Genomic DNA, 15342 nt, shown 5'->3' with positions numbered 1-15342 from the left:
TGCAGAGATGGCAGCATAGGAGGTTTGCTTTGAAACAGCAAACCGCTGCAAATAGCCAACCCGCCGGGACATGTAGATGGTACAGAGCAGCCTGCATATTAGCGGGTCGGTCTGTGTGGAAACGTCCATACAGGCACCGATCATGGGGAAAGGAGAGGTCCGCTCCCAAAAGGGGTCCCCCATCGAGAGGAAGGGCACAGGGGGGAAAACTATGTAGCTAATAAAGCTATAAGAAGAATAATCGTGCACAAATAAATACATTTAATCAATTAAGACAGCGAACAGGTGATGGGCTGCACTCGTTAGCCAAGATCCACACAGTTACAAGAACAATAAATAAAAAAGTGTTAGTAGTATGATCACAATGTGAAAATGTACAGGTTAGGCACAATTTTATATATAATAGAGACAATTAATTAAACAATATGTATCTTTCAAAGATGTAACACAGAAATGATCCCCATGTCAGCATAATCGTGAAAAACAAAAATGAGACGCATACAAAATCTTAAGCAGCCTGAACATCAGTATAGTACTCTATATCGATATTTAAATAAATCAAGCATAGATGCATAGATGCAAAAAACAAAAGTATAAAAATGGAAAAATAATTGAGTAAGGGTATTACAATATATGCGGGACTGGGAAAACAGAATAATGGGGGGGAAGGGGAAGAGGAAGGGAAGAAAAGAGGTAAAAGGCGGAAAGGGAAATGGTGAAGATGTAGGACAAAAAGAATGGTAAAAATCGTATAGCGGTTAATGAGGAAAACTGGTTCCAGATTCACTGGAATACAGATCTTAATTCAAGGTGTTTGAAAAATTACTTATAAATTATGTATTTAGGTACTGCTAAATACAAGTACATGATTTTATGTAAGGGTTAATTTAAAGAAAATGTTTATAAGTTATGTATTCATTTAATCCCGGGTTTCTAGTGGCCTCCAGGGTGTATATCCATCTGGTTTCAAGTTGTAAAAGACTGGTATCAATTTCACCCCCTCGAACATGGGGAGGTACATGTTCAAGGGCAGAAAAATGCGCAACATTAGGGTCAAAGTTGTGAAACTGACCTATATGCTTGTTCAATGCCGTAGTGCATAGTCGTTTGAATAATGGTAACATATGGTCCCTGATCCGTTTAAAAAACGGACGCTTGGTTTTTCCGATGTAGAAACAGCCGCAAGAACAGCTTGCGAAATAGACTATTCCTACAGTTTTACATGTTACATTATATCTAATGGTGTGACAAGAACCATTGGGTAATATGGTGTGTGATGAATTGGAAATGAAACGGCATACATCGCAGTGGCCGCACAGGTATGTGCCATTGCGAATCGGTTTGGTAGGTAGAGGCGTATCGAAGTGACTTGTGACTAATCTGTCTTTCATAGATTGTGACCTTCGATAAGTGAGTTGAGGGTATGGTTTGATGTATTTTTGTATCGTCTGGTCGGTCAGGAGTAAAGGCCAATACTTGGTGAGAATTTCCCTCATCTGATTATGTTGCTGGGCCTGGGTTCTCTTTTCTCCTGGTTTGCATAATTGTACTTCTGTCTCAGTCTTATTTATGGTTTCTGACAGTCTCTAATATCAATCAGCTGCTTGATGTAATCGTGGAGGAGTGGAAGAGGACTCCAGTGGCAACCTGTGAAGCTCTGGTGAACTCCATGTCCAAGAGGGTTAAGGCAGTGCTGTAAAATAATGGTGGCCACACAAAATATTGACGTTTTCACTTAGGGGTGTACTCACTTTTGTTGCCAGCGGTTTAAATATTAATGGCTGTGTGTTGAGTTAATTTGAGGGGACAGCAAATTTGCCTTGTTATACAAGCTGTACACTCACTACTTTATATTGTAGCGAAGTGCAATTTCTTAATTGTACATCATGGGACACAGTGCCATAGTAATTATTATGTGGGTTATAGGCCACCTTCAGGTAATGGACACTGGCCTACCATAAATAGGAAGTTGCCTCCCTATATAACCCCCCCCCCCCCCTACTGGTATTACTTCAGTTTTTTTTGCCAGTGTCTAAGGCGGTCACAACTAAATATGTGCGGTTCTGAGCTCTACTGGAGCAATCCTTGCTGGGGCTAGTTATGCAGCCGGATCCATTCGAAGTGTCTTTTCAGGCCTAATTGAATGGTACCCGGGCTTCGTGGCGGAAAAAAAGGTTTAGCCCACAAGGCTTCTCTTTTTAGAGAGCTGGACCCCGGGATCCAAAAAAATCACTAAAGGTGGGGATACCAGTAATTGACGCTGCTATATCCTCGGTGAATAAAAGTTTGACTTGTCCGGCAGACAGTGCTCAAATGCTTAGGGATCCAACGGATAAAAAGTTGGCATTCCTGTTAATCACTTTTTTTTTCTCTGGCAGGTTGAGTGTTTCAACCTGAGCTGACAGTAATTGGTCAATCCTTGAAAGACCAGTTAAACAGGAGCCCAAGGTTATCCTGTTCATCAGGCCCAGGATCTGGCAAGCTACAAGCAGCTTTATGTTTCCAATAGTCGCTATGAGAGATTCTATCCAGGCCTTGCGCCTTTCACTAAGCGTGACATGCAAGAAACTCCTGGCTAGTCTTCCTTTCTTTTCATACATCAGGGGACACAGAGCCATAGTAGTTACTATGTGGGTTATAGGCCACCTTCATGTGATGGACACTGGAACGCCCTAAATTTAAAAGTGCTCTCCCTTTATAACCCCTCCCACTGGTGGGAGTACCTCAGTTTTTTTGCCAGTGTCTAAGGTGTTGGTCACGAGTAAAGATTTGCTGTGCTGAGCTCCACTGGAGCAATTCTTGCTGGGGCTGGCTATGCAGACGGATCCAATCAGAGTGTCTGATCTTGGCCGTATTGAATGGTACCCGGGCCTCATATCCAAATAAACAAGGTTTTGCCTGTGAATGCTCTCCTTTGGGAAGCTGGACCCTGGGGGAGTTCTCTCTCTCTCCACCAGACACCCCCCCTGTGCCGAAATTTCTTCCCCTCTTCTTTGGGGAAGGAATCGCTGCAATTTTTTTTTTTTTTTTTTTTAAACGGCACGCCACTCGCAGCATACGGGACCCACCCCCCCCCCGCGCAATTTCTCCTTCCTCCCAGGGATCCCACAGGATTGAGAGCCCTCGCCGCTCACACAGGAAAAAAGGCTCTTTTTGAAGGGTTTTTCTTTCCTCTGACAAATTTACTGCTGCATCAGGCTGAGCCTTAATAGCGGTGTTGAAGCTGAACTATTGCTCAAGCAGTGCATGCGATTTCTTCTGTTGGTACCTCTGCTTTGTGCATTGGGCTAAGGTCAGAAGGGTTGTTAAAACACCCCCAGAAATAGCTAAAGGCCCTCTAGCTCTAGTAAGCCTACTCATCTCTACAGATGGCATCCACCCCTGAGGAGTGACTGGTTAGAGTGAGCATCAGGGGGATGAAATGTTTGCAATTGTTTTCAACACTGCAGCCCCTGTGTATTTTCCCGAAGGTTCTATTTTTCCCTCAGCCATGGTGGGATTAAAAAAAAAAAAAGTTTAGCGACTTTTAATCGCACAGATTCTCTTTCATTGACCAGGACCCTCAAACTGGGGAACTAGGGGTGGGAGAAGACTAATCCCCTCAGGGGACCGTGATGAGGCTGATGATTCCTCTTCTGAGGTGTCAAATGTGGGAGAACCAGCTGCTAAATAGTCCGCTCCACATTTATGCTCCCTTAACTGCGTGTTTGTGTTCGCTAAAGCCTCCTCATGCATGCTTTGTTCCTGTTCATTTATTGTCGGAAAAGCCTTTTTTGTATAACCTCTGTGAATAAGAGCTGTTATTTGGCAGACAATGCTCAAATGCTTAGGCATCCAATGAATAAAGTTGGAATTCCTGTTAAAAAAAACAAACACTTTTTTCTCTGGCAGATTGAGCAGCCTGGCTGACAGTAATTGCTTAATCGTTGTGAGGCCAGTTTAACAGGAGTTCTAGGTGTCCTGCTCAGCAGGCCCAGAACTCTGGCCGTTTTATGCTTGCAATAATTGCTTGTGAGTTCCTTTTGTAGAACCTCCACAAGGTCCTCATGCAGGTGCTGGCTTATAAACTAGCCAAATGCACAACTGCTGAGATGCCTACGGCGGTTTGTACCTGTATAGGAGACCGCCTGGGAATACTAGGTGCTATACATGGTTCTGTGCACATTGTTGCTAAACACGAGTGCAGGAACGCACATCAGCGGAGGATAAACTTCCTGGCTAGTCTTCTTTTTGCGGTGGAACAGCTATTTGAGGATGTTTGGATAATTCATCCAAAAAAATTCTAGTGGGAAAAGTACCCCCTTTTTTCCCATTTACGTAAAGGAGTAAATGTATTTTTAAAAGCTCCTTTTTGTGACGGGCATCAGCCTCCAGGCAGCCATGATGGCTTCAGGTTCAGTAGGTAATCCTTATTCCGCGTACACACCACCAGACTTTCTGGCAGACTAGGTCCAAAGGGATTAGTTCATCAGACAATCCGATCGTGTGTGAGCTAGTCCGATTAGTTTTTTGAAAAATGAATCAGACAGACCTAGAAATAGAACATATTTCAAATCTATCCCGACGGACTAAAATTGGGAAAACCATTCGTCTGTGTGCTGGTCCGACGGAACAAATGCGATGCAAGGGAAGCTATTGGCTACTGGCTATTGAACTTCCTTGTTTAGTCCCGTTTACGTCATCACAGTCAAAATGAACAGACTTTCGAACAGACTTAGTCCGATCTTCCCCGCTCACCAGAAATTTCTACGCTTCGAAGTAGAAAATCTTCATTTCCAGTTTGTAGTTCTACCTTTTCGGGCTAGCTTCTGCACCTCAAGTGTGTATAATGATCCTGGCCCCTCCTTTAGCCAGGTTAAGGGCTCAAAGTATGATACTAGCCTACTTAGACTATCTACTCTTGATAGGTCAATTTGTAGCCTGTTTAAACCAAGGTCTGGTTACCGCAGTCGGCTACCTGGAATACTTGGGTTGGATCCTCAACCTGGTAAGATTCTCCTTAAAACCATCCAGGAGATGGCTGATCACAGATACAGTCCACTAAAGGGTATTTTTACCCCTGGAAAGAATCTGTTCCTTAACCAGTTGCCGACCGCCGCACGCCGATGTACGTCGGTACAATGGCACGGGCAGGCATAAGGACATACATGTACGTCCCTTGCCTCCCGCGGGTCGGGGGCCCGATCGGGCCCCCGCCCGGTGCCTGCGGCGGTCGGTATTCGTTCGGGAGCGATCCCGGACGAGGGGACGGCCATTCATTCATGGCCACCCCCTCGCGATCGCTCCCGACGAATAGAAATCCCCGGTGACATCACTTCCTCTCCTGTAATGTAAACACAGGAGAGGAAGTGATGTATTCTCTCCTCCGTGTCGGTATTTTTCGTTCCGACACGGAGGAGAGCGGATCAGTAAGTTGCACCAACACTCACACACACAGTAGAACATGCCAGGCACACTCACACCCCCCCTTTACCCCCCGATCACCCCCCCAATTACCCCTGCCCCCCAGTCACAGTGACACCAATGTCATTTTTTTTTTTTTTTTTTTTTTTTTGCATTGGTGTCATTTGTGACTGTAATAACTGTTAGGGCAGTTAGAGTTAGCCCCCTTTAGTTCTAATGTACCCCCCTAACCCCCCCAATAAAGGTTTAACCCCGTGATCACCCCCCGTCGCCAGTGTCACTAAGGCTGGGTTCACATTGCAGCGGTTTATGAGAACGAATGTGATTCGCACCGCACTGCAGTGCAAATCACATCCGATCTCTGTGCGATTCGAGTTCTGCCATTCGCCGCACCCGCCGCACCCGCCACACCCGCCGCACCCGCCGCAAATTCGCACGGGACCCTTTTTTTGGCCCGCAGCAGAATCGGATCGCATGGGTGTTCACACCATGCAATCCGAGTTTGCAGATCGCACTGCGATATGCGAACTGATCTGGGGGTGTCAGTAACATTTCACTGACACTCCCAGCAGTTCGCATAGGGCAGTGTGAACTGCCGCCGGGAGGCATGCGATGCGGGAACCCGCCGCGGATTCGCAGCGTTTCCGCATCGCTCCAGTGTGAACCCAGCCTAATAAGCGATCATTTTTCTGATCGCCGTATTAGTGTCACAGGTGACGCTAGTTAGGCAGGTAGGTATTTAGGTTCGCCGCAGCTTTTTATAGCGCCAGGGACCCCCATATACTACCGCATAAAGCCCCCTGATTGCCCCCTAGTTAACCCTTTCACCAGTGATCACCATATAACTGTTACAGGTGACGCTGGTTGGTTAGTTATTTTTTTATAGTTTCAGGGCACCCGCCATTTATTACCTAATAAAGGTTTAACCCCCTGATCACCCGGCGAGTGTCATTTGTGACTAATAACTGTTAGGGCAGTTAGGGTTAGCCCCCTTTAGTTCTAAGGTACCCCCCTAACCCCCCCAATAAAGGTTTAACCCCGTGATCACCCCCCGTCGCCAGTGTCACTAAGGCTGGGTTCACATTGCAGCGGTTTATGAGAACGGATGTGATTCGCACCGCACTGCAGTGCAAATCACATCCGATCTCTGTGCGATTCGAGTTCAGCCATTCGCCGCACCCGCCGCACCCGCCGCAAATTCGCACGGGACCCTTTTTTTGGCCCGCAGCAGAATCGGATCGCATGGGTGTTCACACCATGCGATCCGAGTTTGCAGATCGCACTGCGATATGCGAACTGATCTGGGGGTGTCAGTAACATTTCACTGACACTCCCAGCAGTTCGCATAGGGCAGTGTGAACTGCCGCCGGGAGGCATGCGATGCGGGAACCCGCCGCGCATTCGTGGCGTTCCCGCATCGCTCCAGTGTGAATCCAGCCTAATAAGCGATCGTTTTTCTGATCGCTGTATTAGTGTCACAGGTGACGCTAGTTAGGCAGGTAGGTATTTAGGTTCGCTGCAGCTTTTTATAGCGCCAGGGACCCCCATATACTACCGCATAAAGCCCCCTAATTGCCCCCTAGTTAACCCTTTCACCAGTGATCACCATATAACTGTTACAGGTGACGCTGATTGGTTAGTTATTTTTTTATAGTTTCAGGGCACCCGCCATTTATTACCTAGTCTCACTAGTGTACCCCTAGATTTAGGGGTGTCTACTTTCCAAAATGGGGTCATTTGGGGGGGGTTTGTGCCATCTTGGCATTTTATGGCCTTCAAAACTGTAACGCCCTTAGAAAGCCTGAAGGCGGTGCTTGGTTTTCGGGGCCCCGTACGCGGCTAGGCTCCCAAAAAGTCCCACATATGTGGTATCCCCATACTCAGGAGAAGCAGCAGAATTTATTTTGGGGTGTCATTTCACATATGCCCATGGCATGCGTGAGCAATATATCATTTAGTGACAACTTTGTGAAAAAAAAAAAAAAAAAAAAAAAGTTTGTAATTTTCCCGCAACTTGTGGCAAAATATAAAATATTCCATGGACTCAACATGCCTCTCAGCAAATAGCTTGGGGTGTCTACTTTCTAAAATGGGGTCATTTGTGGGGGTTTTGTGCCATCTTGGCATTTTATGGCCTTCAAAACTGTAATAGGTAGTGAGGAGTGAAATCAAAAAATTACGCCCTTAGAAAGCCTGAAGGCGGTGCTTGGTTTTCGGGGCCCCGTACGCGGCTAGGCTCCCAAAAAGTCCCACATATGTGGTATCCCCGTACTCAGGAGAAGCAGCAGAATTTATTTCGGGGTGTCATTTCACATATGCCCATGGCATGCATGAGCAATATATCATTTAGTGACAACTTTGTTAAAAAAAAAATAAAAAATAAAAAGTTTGTAATTTTCCCGCAACTTGTGGCAAAATATAAAATATTCCATGAACTCAACATGCCTCTCAGCAAATAGCTTGGGGTGTCTACTTTCTAAAATGGGGTCATTTGTGGGGGTTTTGTGCCATCTTGGCATTTTATGGCCTTCAAAACTGTAATAGGTAGTGAGAAGTGAACTCAAAAATTTACGCCCTTAGAAAGCCTGAAGGCGGTGCTTGGTTTTCGGGGCCCCGTACGCGGCTAGGCTCCCAAAAAGTCCCACATATGTGGTATCCCCATACTCAGGAGAAGCAGCAGAATTTATTTTGGGGTGTCATTTCACATACGCCCATAGCATGTGTGAGCAATATATCATTTAGTGACAACTTTGTGTAAAAAAAAAAAAAAATTTTTTTTTTTGTCATTATTCAATCGCTTGAGGCAAAAAAATAAAATATTCAATGGGCTCAACATGCCTCTTATCAATTTCCTTAGGGGGTCTACTTTCCAAAATGGGGTCATTTGGGGGGGTTTTGTACTGCCCTGCCATTTTAGCACCTCAAGAAATGAGATAGGCAGTCGTAAACTAAAAGCTGCGTAAATTCCAGAAAACGTACCTTAGTTTGTAGATGTGACAACTTTTGCGCAAACCAATAAATATACAATTATTGACTTTTTTTTTACCAAAGACATGTGGCTGAATACATTTTGGCCTAAATGTATGACTAAAATTGAGTTTATTGGATTTTTCTAATAACAAAAAGTAGAAAATATCATTTTTTTTCAAAATTTGCGGTCTTTTTACGTTTATATCGCAAAAAATAAAAATCGCAGAGGCAATCAAATACCATCAAAAGAAAGCTCTATTTGTGGGAAGAAAAGGACGCAAATTTTGTTTGGGTACAACATTGCATGACCGCGCAATTACCAGTTAAAGCAGCGCAGTGCCAAAGTGTAAAAAGACCTCTGGTCATTTACCAGCAAAATGGTCCGGTCTGAAAGTGGTTAAAGGAACTGATTTGGTGGGTCAAAACAAAGAAGAATCCTTCTACTTATCTTTGCATATGTTTATTGGGAAAGATGGTGGCTTCTTCGAGGCTGTTACTTATGCACAGTTCCATTCAAGACTGCTGCAAAACAATATCCTGTCAACTTGGAACAAGAAGATCCAAACTCTGGACTTCCCATTGCGTTTATCCGTCAAAATGCGTCAGAGCCTCAAATTGATGATCGATATCCAAGAATCTTCAAAAAGGAAGATCCTTTCTACCAGTTACCTGGAAAGTGGTAACAGATGCCAGCCCTTTGGGCTGGGGAGCAGTCCTGGAAATGGCTTCTGTACAAGGGAAATGGTCCAGATCAGAGATGACCTGATGACCTTACCCATCAATGTTCTAGAGATTCAGGCCGTATGCCTGGCCCTGGAGGCCTGGACGCTCAGACTACAAAATTGTTTTGTCAGGATCAAGCCTACGGCCACATCACCCTGAAAGCACCCGATCTCTTCTGATCTTGGAGGCTAAGCAAGGTCGGGCCTGGTTAGTTCCTGTATGGGAGACCACCTGGGAATACCAGGTGCCATAGGCTCAATCCGACAATGCCACAGCTGTGACTTATATCAATCACCAAGGGGACACGAGAAGTCATACGGTCCAGAAAGTGGTGAATTTTTTTTCTGTCTTGGCCAGAAAACATTCCTTGTCTATCAGCAATTTCATTCCAGGAATGGAGAATTGTCAGGCGGACTACTTGAGTCGCCAACTATTGTTTCCAGGAGAATGGTTCCTTCACCCCGTCATTCTGTCAATATGCCAAGGATGGGGAGTTCTGGACGTGGGTCTATTGGTGTCCGGGTTCAGCAAGATCGAAAACTTTGTGTCAAGGACAAGGGATCCGATGGCAGACGAAACAGATGCCTTGGTATTTCCATGTGATCAGTTTTCACTAATCTATGCTTTCCCTCATGTTCTTCCGTGCCTTCTTCACAGGATCAAGCAAGAAGGGAGGGAGTTGATTCTTGTGGCCCAGAAGATCTTGGTTTGCCGAGAGCATTAAGATGGTGGTAGGGGACCCTTTGTCCCTACCACTATGGCCAGACCTTCTTTCACAAGGTCCGATATTCCATCCTTCCTTACACGCTAAATTTAATAGTTTGGCTATTGAGAACCACATTCTAAAAAAAGACCGTGGGATGTCAGCTTCAGTAGTTTATACTATGATAGGAAGCCAGCCTCCAGTGTCATACACCAATGAGTCTTAAAGGCATATGTTTCCAAAAGTATCAGGGTTGGCTGCTCTTTCTTGTAAAGAGTCATATTTGATTATTAAGGATAAGGTTGTATTGCAGACTCATCCTAATTTCCTTCCGAAGGTAGTGTCAGGTTTTTAAAATTTAAACCAGGATATTGTTCTGCCTTCATTTTTTTTTTCAGAACCTAGTTTTCTGAAAGAAAGGTCACTACATTCTCTTGATGTGGTGAGAGCAGTCAAGGTGTATTTAAAGGTGACCTCTCAGATGCATAAAAACAGATGTTTTTTGTTTGTGTTGCTTGACGGTCCTGGAAGAGTACAGGCAGCATCGGAATCTGAAATTCCTAGGTGGATTCGTCAAGTGATCAAGCTTTTGGCTTAAAAGAAGAGAATTCCTCCTTTTTCATTTTAAAGGCACTCCACCAGGGCCGTTAGTGCTTCTTGGGCAGTGCATCACCAAGCCTTCATGGCTCAGATCTGCAAGGCCACAACTTGGTCCTCAATCCATACATTTACCAGATTCTATCAAGTAGATGTAAAAGATCATGAGATAACGCCTTTGGGTGCAGTGTACTTTAGGCTGCAGTATGAGTCCTCTAGTCTCTTGGGGCCCTACTATTGTCTCCCTCCCTTCAGTTGGCATTGCTATGGAACATCCCACATAGTAACTACTATGGCTCTGTGTTCCCCAATGTATGAAAAGAAAGCAGGATTTTTAAAAACGGCTTACCTGTAAAATCCTTTTCTTTGAAGTACATCAGGGGACACAGAGGTCCCTCCCTTCTTTGGTATACACCTATATTGCTTTGCTACAAAACTGAGGTACTCCCACCAGTGGGAGGGGTTATATAGGGAGTGCACTTTTTAATTTAGGGCATGCCAGTGTCCATCACCTGAAGGTGGCCTATAGCCTACATATTAACTACTACGGCTCCCCCCGGTGTCCCCTGATATACTTCAAAGAAAGGGATTTTACAGGTAAGTTGTTTTTAAAATCCTATTTTTTTGCAGTGAAACGGCTGTTTTGGGATGATTTGGGTAATGCATCCAAAGAATTTCTAGTGGAAAAAGTACCCCTTTTGCCATTTAAGAGGGGAGTAAACATATTTCATTTTAACACGCTCCTTCTCCAGTGCCTGAGGCATCAGCCTCCAGGCAGTCATGACGGCTTCTGCCGTCAAGTTCAAGAGGTAATCCTCAGGGTCAACCCCAGGAACAAAAGTCTTGGGAAGAAACCTACAAAATACTAAAGCCGCCTCATGAGGAGGCTCACTCGCTCGAGTAGAGGGAATGCTTCTGCAGTTCTCAAGGGTCCGGCAGGAAGAGTGTCTGAGACAGATGGGGACTTCCTCAATAGCTCCAGGGTACAAACAGGAGTTCCAAATGTTCCGTCTCCTTGTTTTCTCAGATCAACAGTTACTAAGGATCCAGAGAAAAAAGTCCTTTCTTTCAAGCATTGGACCATCTTTTGGCAAAAAAGTGATCATGGTGGCCCCCATGAAAGAGCAGGGGTTGGGGTTTTGTTCAAACCTTTTTTCGCAGTGTCAAAACCTAATGGAGATGTCAAACCCATTCTGGATCTCACAGATCTAAACTGGTTTTGCTCTTTTTTCACATAGTCAATCCAATTAGTTGTCTCCACCCTACAAGGCGGAGAACTTCTGGCATCAATCGGCATCAAGGATGCATACCTCCATGTGCCTATTTGCCCACTCACCAGTAATATCTACTTTTCAAGGTAGAAAATCTTAATTTTCAGTTTGTAGCTCTGCTTTTCAGCCTAGCTACTGCATCTTCTGGTCCCTCCTCTAGCCAGATTAAGGGCCCAAGTTATAACGATTATAGTTTACCTTGACGATCTGCTCTTAATAGATCAGTCGATAGCCCACTTAGACCAAAGTATGGTCACCACATTCAACTACCTGGAATACCTAGGTTTGATTTCTCAACCTAGAGAAATCTTCCTTAAAACCATGAAGGAGGCTAGAATACTCAAGTCTGATCGTAGATACACCCAGAAAAGGATATTCTTGCCCCAGGCAAAGATCAGTGCCATAAAGGAACTTATTCAGGTGGTCGAAGCAAAGAAGAATCCTTTTATTTAGCTTTGCATGAGGTTGTTGGGAAAGATGGTGCCTTCATTCGAGGCCGTTCCTTATGCTCAGTTTCGTTCGAGGCTGCAGTAAAACTGTATCCTATCGGCTTGGAACAAGAAGGTCCAAGCTTTGGATTTCCCAGTGTGTCTGACTCCAAAGGTGCATCGGAGCCTCAGTTTAAGGTTAATAACCAAAAATCTGCAAAGGGGAAAATCCTTCCTACAGTTATCTGGAAAGTGGCAACAACACATGCCAACCTTTTTAGGTTGGCGAGCAGAGAAGTGGTCCAGATCAGAAATGACCTTGCCCAGTAACATTCTAGAGATTCAGGCAGAGCACTTGGCCCTGAGGGCCTGAACGTTCAATTTACGGAATTGTCCTGTCAGGATCCAATCCGACAGTGCCACAGCATTGTCCTATATCAATCACCAAGGGGGCAAAAGAAGTTGTGTGGCCCAGAAAGAGGTGAATCATATCCTATCTTGGGCAGAAAATGATGTACTTTGCCTATTTCCAGTCTTTATTCTGAGATGAGAAAATTGGCAGGCGGACTACTTGAGTCGCCAGCAGTTGTTCCCGGGAGAATGGTTCCTTCACCCCGATATATTCCTGTCAATATGTCAAAGATGTGGGGAATCTCAGACATAGATCCGTTTACGTCCAGGTTCAACAAAGACATCAACAACTTTGTGTCAAGAACAAAGGATCCGTTAGCATGTGGAACAGATGCCTTGGTGTTCCCGTGGAATCGGTTTTCACTGATATATGCAGTCCCTCCTATTCTGCCTGCATCTACGACTTCTTCACAGTATTGAGCAGGAAGGGAAGTCGGTGTTTCTTGTGGCCCAGGAGATCTTGGTATGCAGAAATCATGAGGATGGCGGCAGAGGTCCCATGGACCCCTTCTCTCGCAAGGTCCGCTATTCCATCCTACCTTACAAATGCTAAATTTAATGCGTTGGCTATTGAGACCCACATTCTGAAGAAACATGGGCTGTCAAGTTCAGCGATATCTACCTTGGTTAATGCAAGGAGGCCGGCCTCCAGAATCGCATTTTATAGAGTCTGGAAGGCATATGAATCCAGGAGTTGGCACCCCAGGAAGTATGTCATAGGTAGAATCCTTGACTTTCTACAGATGGGGTTAGAAATCAAGCTGGCCTTGAGTACTTTCAAAGGCCAGGTCTCGGCCTTATCGTTATTGTTTTAACGACCACTTGCTTCGCATTCTTTGGTTCCTAGTTTTTTGTTGTTGTTTTTTTTAAGTCACCCGTGAACCCTTGGGACTTGAATTTAGTTCTGTCGGCATTACAAAAAAAGCCTTTTTGAGCAGATATGACATATTCTCTTGGTCCTTTTGACAAGGAAACTATTTTTTCTGGAAACCATATCTTCTGCAAGAAGGGTATCAGAGAACCCTGCTCTATGGGAAAAAAAAACACTACATTCTCTTGATGTGAGAGCAGTCAAGGTCTACTTAAAGTGCTTCTGCACCTTTAAAAAAAATATTAAAAGCCAGCAGCTACAAATATTGCAGCTGCTGACTTTTAATAAATTCACACTTACCTGTCCCAGGGTCCAGCGATGTCGGCGGCAGATGACGGGCGATCGCTCGTCTCTCTGCTGCCCCCGCCGCCATCCTCTGTCAGGGAATTGGAAAGTGAAGCATTGCGGCTTCACTGCCCGGTTCCCTACTGCGCATGCGCGAGTCGCGCTGCGAGTCTTTGCTGGTCCCCGCTGTGTCCTGGGAGCTGTGTGTTTCCCAGAACACAACGGGGGGCGGGGAATCTGCGGGGGTCTTGTCCCGGAGGTGTGTGCAGATACCTGAATTATCTAGGTAACTGCACCCCCTCCCCCCTGAAAGGTGCCGATTGTGGCACCAGAGGGGGGGAGGGATCAGATGAGCGAAACTTCCACTTCAGGGTGGAGGACTGCTTTAAGGGTGACTGCTCAGCATCGAAAAACAGATGTTTTTGTTTGTGTTGCCTGAAGGTCCTAAAAGAGGACAGGCAGCATCGAAATCAACTATTTATAAATGGATTTGACAAGTAATCATTCTAGCTTATGGTGGATGTACAAAGACATGAGGATGTGGGACATACAGTGGTGTGAAAAAGTGTTTGCCCCCTTCCTCATTTCCTGTTCCTTTGCATGTTTGTCACACTTAAGTGTTTCGGAACATCAAACCAATTTAAACAATAGTCAAGGACAACACAAGTAAACACAAAATGCAATTTGTAAATTAAGGTGTTTTTTATTAAAGGTGAAAAAAAATCCAAACCATCATGGCCCTGTGTGAAAAAGTGATTGCCCCCTAAACCTAATAACTGGTTGGGCCACCCTTAGCAGCAACAACTGCAACCAAGCGTTTGCGATAACGTGCAATGAGGCTTTTACAGCGTCCTGGAGGAATTTTGGCCCACTCATCTTTGCAGAATTGTCCTAATTCAGTTACATTAGAGGGTTTTCGAGCATGAACGGCCTTTTTAAGGTCATACCACAACATCTCAATAGGATTCAGGTCAGGACTTTGGCTAGGCCACTCCAAAGTCTTCATTTTGTTTTTCTTCAGCCATTCGGTGGTGGACTTGCTGGTGTGTTTAGGATCATTATCCTGCTGCAGAACCCAAGTTCATTTCAGCTTGAGTACACGAACAGATGGTCGGACATTCTCCTTCAGGATCTCTTGGTAGACAGCAGAATTCATAGTTCCTTTTATCACGGCAAGTCTTCCAGGTCCTGAAGCAGCAAAACAGCCCCAGACCATCACACTACCACCACCATATTTTACTGTTGGTATAATGTTCTTTTTATGAAATGCAGTGTTCCTTCTACGCCAGATATACTTGGACACACACCTTCCAAAGAGTTCCACTTTTGTCTCATCGGTCCACAGAATGTTGTCCCAAAAGTCTTGGGGATCATCAAGATGTGTTGTGGAGAAATTGAGACGAGCTTTGATGTTCTTTTTGCTCAGCAGTGGTTTTCTCCTTGGAACTCTGCCATGCAGGCCATTTTTGCCCAGTCTTTTCCTGATGGTGGAGGCATGAACGCTGACCTTAACTGAGGCAAGTGAGGCCTGCAGTTCCTTGGACGTTGTTGTGGAGTCTTTTGTGACCTCTTGGATGAGTCGTCGCTGCGCTCTTGGGGTAATTTTGGGCGGCCGGCCACTCCTGGGAAGGTTTACCACTGTTCCATGTCTTCGCCATTTGTGGATAATGGCTCTCACTG

At 45.1% G+C, this 15342-nt stretch overlaps 1 protein-coding gene and 1 pseudogene across 3 annotated transcripts in view; both read left to right on the top strand.

Moving 5' to 3' along the window:
- The window catches only part of VTI1B (vesicle transport through interaction with t-SNAREs 1B), a 260604-nt gene that overhangs the window by 184647 nt on the left and 60615 nt on the right, over positions 1-15342 (top strand). The gene's annotated exons all lie outside the window — the stretch shown is intronic.
- LOC143945853 (5S ribosomal RNA) lies at positions 9234-9352 on the top strand (annotated as a pseudogene).

Source organism: Lithobates pipiens, unplaced genomic scaffold, assembly GCF_037356315.1.
Source record: "Lithobates pipiens isolate NorthernLeopardFrog02 unplaced genomic scaffold, aLitPip1_a1.2 Scaffold_30, whole genome shotgun sequence".
Lineage (NCBI taxonomy): Eukaryota > Metazoa > Chordata > Amphibia > Anura > Ranidae > Lithobates > Lithobates pipiens.
This window is presented reverse-complemented; position numbering and strand designations above follow the sequence as displayed.